At 34.4% G+C, this 7,635-nt stretch overlaps 1 pseudogene; it reads right to left on the reverse strand.

Moving 5' to 3' along the window:
* Positions 1 to 6,189: 6,189 nt before the first annotated feature.
* LOC124075520 (phospholipase ABHD3-like) lies at positions 6,190 to 6,650 on the reverse strand (annotated as a pseudogene).
* Between the last annotated feature and the right edge of the window lie 985 nt (positions 6,651 to 7,635).

Below are 7,635 nucleotides of genomic sequence, written 5' to 3' on the forward strand. Positions count from 1 at the left end.
AAAATTTTTTATTGCTATTAATTTTATATTGACTAACATACTGATAATATTTAGGATTCAGTGCAAAACATATTACAATTAATGTTATGGTTTCTTTTGCCTCGTTAATGCAGTTATTTGAAAAATTTTAATTGCATATCACATTTAAGGCTTACATTTCTATTGCATAGTTAGTCCTGGCTCAGCAACTATCCATCTGGAAATTTGTTGACCAATGGTGTGCTTATTTTCTGAGATCTATCACAAAAGCTGATCTCTGCTCAATCTTATGCCTCATGGCATCAGTAATCACTTCTCCTCTTTCATCTCCATCCTTACTGAAATGCCATGATTAATGCCCTCTTCTACCACAATTAGTCTATGTGTTCCCTTCACCTAAAATATTAGGTTCAATCCATAGACCTATTCCTTATGCAAGTATATATAAAAGTATGTATAAATGCATAAATGTTTAATATATAGTTGTTAAATGGATGAATTAATAGTTCATATAAAGATAAAACAAAACTCAATTAAATACAATGTTTAAAAAATTTTTGAAATAGGAAAAAATATACTGTAGAAAGCAAATATCATGATACAATCATATCACCTTTGTTTCTTCTGCATTAAATTCAGTTAAATAATTTGTGTACTGAAACAGATACAATTTGTTTTAGGACTAAAACAACATCCATTAGAGTCAATCCAATATTGCTTTGTATTTTTGCAAACTACTTACATCCAAACGATGAAGCTAATTCTGTGAAAATTTTGAATTTGCTCTTTCAAAATGAGTTCCTGCTCCAAATTTAGAGATGATATAACTAAAATAAAATGACAAGTATCTACTCTGTTGCCTAGGATTTTTAATTCTTGTCTTATAAGATTAAAAAAAAAAAACAAAGAAAAAATGGTATAGAGAGGAAAGAACATATTTTGTTGGCCAGTAGTTCTCTTGTGTTGAGAAACAAACTTGCTTTGACCACACAGCATTATAAATTCTCAGCAGAGTGCGATGTGCTACCTGTTTTTCTTACCCAGCAGTGTTGCATACCAAGGGCAACATGAAGCAAGCAATGAGGAATAACACCCTGGAATAAATACTGAGCTGAGTGTCAGAAGAGCAGGCTTTTAGTTCTATTTCTAAAGCTTTGAGATTTAACTCTTGATCTCTAGAAACTATAAGATAGACTAAATAATATTTAAACACTTTCCCACACAAAAATTCAAATAAACAAAAATGTCTACCCTGCATTTACACTGGTTTGATTCTAGGTTTGTGAAAGAAAGCTTATTTCAACTTGAAGTCCTATTGGAAAATTCAGTAAGAAGAGGTATGAAGTAAATTTCCAGAAGGGTAGTAAAAATCCTAGCACCAATTTCTCTTGTCCATGGAATGAAATAGGAGACAATTAATTCAGCCTTATGTTATCAAAATTGAGTCTCATAATTGAAATCCATGATTGCTTAGGTTTAAATGCATTAAGGACTTAGTCTATGTGTGAAATTATTGCATGTCTATTAATTACAAAGGCATTCCTACTAAGAAACATTGTCCTGTAATGGACATTACTGTTTTAGTTTCCATCACTTTACTAAAAACCTCCACAAAGCTTCAAATAGATACAAAAAGGAATATGGCTTTAGTGTTCTCACTTTACAGGATGATTGAATGTCTTAGGCACAACATAGAAACAAAAGGGGAAAAGCCTACAGTGGAGTTAACTCTCTTCCTGTGGCTAACCAATTGCCTTAAGAACAAATTCTGAAAAAGGTGCATCTCATGGAAAACAATACTTATTTCAGTCACACTTATTCAGTAGGATGCAATACATTTTTCTTTTAATCCCAGTGTTAAGAAATATATTTTTTATTTATTCACAAAGCCAGATGCTCTATATTTCACTTCATTTGTTTATCATCTGTATACTGCTACTAAAATATGAAGCTCACGGGGACAAAGGGTTTTATTAACCTATTTATTTTTGCTTATCTCTCTGACTCCAGAACTGAGAATGATTTCTGGCAGAATGTAAGTGTTTGATTTGTACTTATGGAATAAATGAATAGATAAATGAATGAATACCATTTGATGTAAGTTTTATTATAAACAGTTATAATTGGTGAGAGCAAATCAAGAAGCTGACATGTGACCTTTCTTACAGTTCTGAACACCTACAATAACATTATTTTTATAAACTTATTTGTTATGCAACAGATATTCACTCACTATCTTTTATGTGCAAGGCAAAAGAGATAAGAATAATGGCGAATCATCTCTCTCTGTAAATATAACATGAAGAGATTAAACGAGTTCACATACGAGGTTTCCTTCCTAAATAACACTACATCATGATCTCTTCCCCAGTTTACACAAACATTTGTGACAATATATCTGAAAACTATGGCAACAGATACATAATTGACCTAGTAGCTGATCCAATATTTAATCTTCTTGGCAACTAGAATTAAAACTCTATTATGAAAATTATACATTTTTTGTTTGTTTTCTGCTACAAGGGATCAAACCCAGGGACATTTAAACACTAAGCCACTTCCCCAGACCTTTTTATTTTGAGTCAATATCTCCCTGAATTGCTATAGGGCCTTACTAAGTTGTTAAAACTGGCTTTGAACTTCCTATTCTCCTCGGCCTCCAGAGTTGCTGGGGTTACAGAAGTGTGCCACCACATCCACTGAAAACTTAGTTTGAGAAGTAGATTCACACACCTGCTCACTTTTGTTACTGATCACATAGTATCAATCTGTTCTACTTGTCTGATTTGGGTAAGCCATATTAAACAAAGAATCTCACAAAATTTACAACAGTTTTCATGAAAAAAAATATAGCAAATTCATAACTTTGTCCATCTATTTTCACTAATTAAAAGTATAAGTAAAAGTGTTAAAGAAAAATATATCCAGAGTTAAACAGATTAGGAGACTTCACTGAGATTATTGCAGGAGGTTAAAAATATCATCATAGGGGTGAAAGACTGATTTCAAGACCAGTGGAACTAAGGGAGAAGATAGTTTTGTTTTGTTTAAGCATTGGGTTGTGCCAATAAAAATGTAGTGAGGAGCATTATGCAGGATTTTGGTTGATGTCATTGAACTATTCATGTTTGTGAATTGTCTCTTATTAAAGTTAGGCTCCCACATTCCCAAAGACATTGAGGCTTATTGGGGGCAAATTATTTGTTGATTGAATTTCAGAGATGGCTGCCAGATTCTTAAGATAAGCATTTTGTGAGAATTCTTGTATCTGAAAATCAGCAAAAAAAAAAAAAAAAAGAAAGAATTTATCAAATAAATTCTATAAGAAAAGTGAGGTTGGTGTTCATAGCCAGGGAGACAATGGTCTAAAATTGAGTCCAACTGAGGAAAATATTAAGGGTGGTTTTGTCAAAGAGAGGAAAAATATAAATTGTGTACATGTTGATTTGGGGAACTGAAGTTTAGAAAAAGACTTGATAATGTTCACAAATTAGTGATAGAGTGATAATTTAAATGGAGGACTTTTTTAGCTTCTTATAAACTTCAACAATAGCAGACTTTTTATTGTGTCAGTCCCCATCCATCACTTATCTGTTTTGTTTTCTTTTGTTTTGTTTTAAGGGCAGAGTACCAAACACACAGTAAGATATGAGATTTTTAAAGTAGGGGAAAATTTTATTCCTCTTTGATGACAGAATTCAGAATCAACTGACCAGCAGTTGTAGAAGTCAGAGAGAAGAAGATAATGAAATCTCTTTATTACTAGTGGTCTGTCACTGTTAGGTTATGTCTCACATGTGAGACAATGCAAGAAGGTTTGGAGGTTAAATGATCCTGTCACAATCATCCTAATCCAATCAGTGGATGATCCTTGATTGGATTAACTGAGGGGTGGGTTAGGGCTGTTAGGGTGTGGCTAGAGTAGGTGTGTTATTGGGGGCATGCCTATGGAGTATATATTTTGAATCTGGTGAATGTTGTCTCTCTCTGCTTCTGATCATCATGTGAACTACTTCTCTCAACCATACTCTTCTGGTATGGTGTTCAGCCTCACCTTGAGCCCCAGGAATGGAGCTGGCTGTCAATTGACTGAGACCTCTGAAACTGTGAATCCCCAAATAAACTTTCCTCCTCTACAGTTGTTCTGGTCAAATCTTTTATTCACAGAAATGACAAAGCTGACAAAAACAATCATTATGGTTTTGCTGTCAAAATCGCAAGACATTTCTTCTACCAGTAGTTCTTCCTCTTGATGTCATCCTAGAGCCAATGAATATCTTCAGTGTAGTCATCACCCCAACCAGATCCTGAAACTCATTAAGAAAATTCATTAAACTAAACTAACTTTAGTTTACCTTATTCTCAAGTTTGAAAACTTTTCTATTCTGCATTTTTAACATATGTTAAGTTATACTATCCAAAAGAGTATGTCCAATGATTTGCTAATAGATTGAAGAATAGCTCAATTTTGAATAGAATCAACATCTACTGGCACATTTTTTATGAGGAAATTAAAAGCCAAAATATCAAATTAACTTGAAAGTTAAAGTTTGAAAATTGAAAAGTAGAGAGTTTAAATTATGAGTTTATTCTTCTTTATTTACTATTCTGTTTCAGCCAGAATAGGCTCATCCCAGTGCCTGTGCAGCAAGGTATTTCTTTAGCAGCTTCAAGCTGGACATTTTTTGACATGATAGATATGCTCCTTATAGGTCTTCATGTGTTGAACTAGGTTTTCAGATGTTCTTAAAAAGTCCAACAATAACATACACTACTAAAGTTTATAGCCCAGGCTAATATCCCACCCTTACTGTGGCTGCCTCAAATAAACTTACAGCCTCAGAAGAACACAATTGTTGAATCTTTAGAGATTCAGGAAAATGATGTCAAAACTGAAGTCATGGAGTATAGGAAGCAAACAAGGATGTGAATTTTTTTTTTGGTTTCAAGTACAATGTTAATCATCCTGTAAGAGTATTATTAATGAAACTAACATGCTGTGATATCCAATTTTTGTGCCTGGACACAAAATTAGAAGATAATTTCACATTCAAAGAAAGTGGTGTGGCATGGAGAAGTAAGTTTCATTCTCTGCAAACCTACAATGATACTTTGTGAATTTCATGGTGAGGTTCCCAAAGTCACCTGAAGTATTCATCACTAACTGGCCAAAGTGTGAGGAGCAAGAACTGGACCTCATGAGGTTTTCAGGATCAGGCCTAGAAGGGGAATGTATCATCTCTGCCTTCTTCCTATTGGTGAGAACATAGTAAAATGATTTACTTAATCCTAAGTAAGGTTGGAAAATGTAGGTTACAGGAGGAAAATATATTAGTTGCCTCAATAGCAACTTAGCTGATACCTGAATGAGATAGAAGTTTAAGTTCATTAAGGTGTATCTTCAATGCGAAAGTAATTATGACATTATACCTAATCCTCTTTGGGGAGGAGGGTGAAAAATCCATCTAACTACATTATTGCATGTCTCAGAGAGTGACATTTGAATATTTATTTCTAAAAATTTTAGAAATTCGAAGGTATAGCAATTTTACCAGGTCTTATTGTGGTATCTCTCTTTCTCCATCAGTTACCTTCAAAAAGTGCATGTTGTCTGTAAGCCCACTCTTTTTGGTACTCTGATGTTGCATTGGATGCGAGTTTCGATTAACAATAAAACTTCCAGTCTTCCTTTGAATGTGTTTTCCTGTAACTCTAAGAACCACTCTGATTCAAACTGTAACATAATAAAATTGGTTTGTTGTAAGACATTAGATTTTGAGGAAATTTGTGACACAAAAATTTATAAGCAATATAAGTTGATTAGTGGGTTTAGTCATAGTGAGTAGTAATGGCACAAATATTCTTATACCTACTTCCTGTTACACATACGTAAGAGATTATTTGGGGGAAATACAGCAAAAAAATAAGAAATTACCCTGTTACACAAGGCTCAAAACAGAGTGAGTCATGAGAACCACTATACTCTCTCAGCAGTTTACATCTGCTGTTTCTCAGAGCACTTCCTCTGGTGGGGGTCTACTGCTTCTCAAATTTGGGAGTAGGGCTCTCTTAATTCTCAGATGATTCTAATTTCATTTTATCATCCAACCCAAGTTTTTCTGATGAGTGCTATTTCTTGTGAGATGACTCAGTTATGTATCTTCCTGTATCCCCATTCTTCAGAAATGGCTCATATAAAGAATTCATGATTTATGATTCCTTATTCGCTCCAGTGAGATCAGGCAAGAGTTAAGATAGTAGGTCTGGTGCTGCCATCCGCATAACACGTACTGTTATCATTATCAAATCAGTCCAGTGAAATCGGTCCTCCATCTGCCTTTTAATAAGTTCATTCCTGTTCTGCACTGCTGGCTTGGAAGTGATGAAAGGTCTCAGCAGTGTCTCTCCAGCATCGGATCATAGGGGAATAACATTTCTGTCACCATGGAACAGGAGTTCTGGAGGAGGCCGCTGAAAGTCTCCACTCCCTGTCACTGACTGGGGTTTCTTGGCAAGCTTACTCAGGTGGTAAGTAGCAAGCATAAGCCATGCTGAAGCCCAGGATCAGATAAACCCAGCCCCTAACTGAAAAACCTGACCTGGACTTGGTGCTCAAGTTTGAAGGAGAGCTCTCAGGAGGTCATCCCCAGGTCAGTGGCCAAGCAGAGCATGGCCCCACAAGCACAGAGAGCAGGAGGAGAGCCCGTCACCAGGACACCTCCTGCAGCAACCTCATTTCATTTGATATAAAAATATCATACTCTGGGTATTAAACCCAGGGGAGCTTTGTCACTGAGCTAAACCCTCAGAACTTTTCTTTTTCTTTTGGTTTTTTGCTTTGAGATAAGCCTTTGCACCCTTCCTAAGCTGCTGAGATTGACCTAAAACCAGTGATCCTCCTGCCTTGGCCTCCCAATTTGCTGGGATTTACAGGTGTGTACCACCGAAACGGACAAAAATATCATGCATTTTGTTTAAATAGCTATTAATTCTAATTGATAGAATGGATGTAAATATTATGCAAACTATAAAACAAAAATATTAAAAATAAACCAATCAAAACACAATGTGGAATGTTCATGATATTCTCTGTATTCCTTGAAAATATGTATTTCCAAAATTATAATTCTGTCATTTCTTTATACATGTTACATTACTGGGAAGGAGGATGTAAAAAAAAAGTAGGACTCTTATATGTTTAAAAGAGAAAAAAAATACTCTTTCTTTTTTGTTCATAAAATATATTAAACTTAATCATTATATATTATATATTAGATTAATTCTGAAATTTAATTAAAATCTTAATTATATTATTGTCATTTAATAAACATGATATTTTCCCAGGAAATCATTTAAATTGGGGTGGTCTCATAACATTCAGAAAGAAATATGGCAAGTTGGGCTGGGTTTGTGGCTCAGAAGTAGAACACTCACCTACCACGTGCGAGGCCCTGGGTTTGATCCTCAGCACCACATAATAGTAAATAAGTAAAATAAAGGTATTGTGTACAACTACAACTAAAAAAGAAAGAAAGAAAGAAATGTGGCAATTTGACTTTAGGGAAAAAATTGCACATGTATATTATCCATTTTATTAGGAAGATAGCATGTGCAAAAAAATTTTTCTTTTTTTGTTACATCGTGAGAATAAACTAT

Source organism: Marmota monax, unplaced genomic scaffold (assembly GCF_021218885.2).
Source record: "Marmota monax isolate L192 unplaced genomic scaffold, Marmota_monax_Labrador192_F-V1.1 WCK01_AAM20220418_F8-fsc00500, whole genome shotgun sequence".
NCBI lineage: Eukaryota > Metazoa > Chordata > Mammalia > Rodentia > Sciuridae > Marmota > Marmota monax.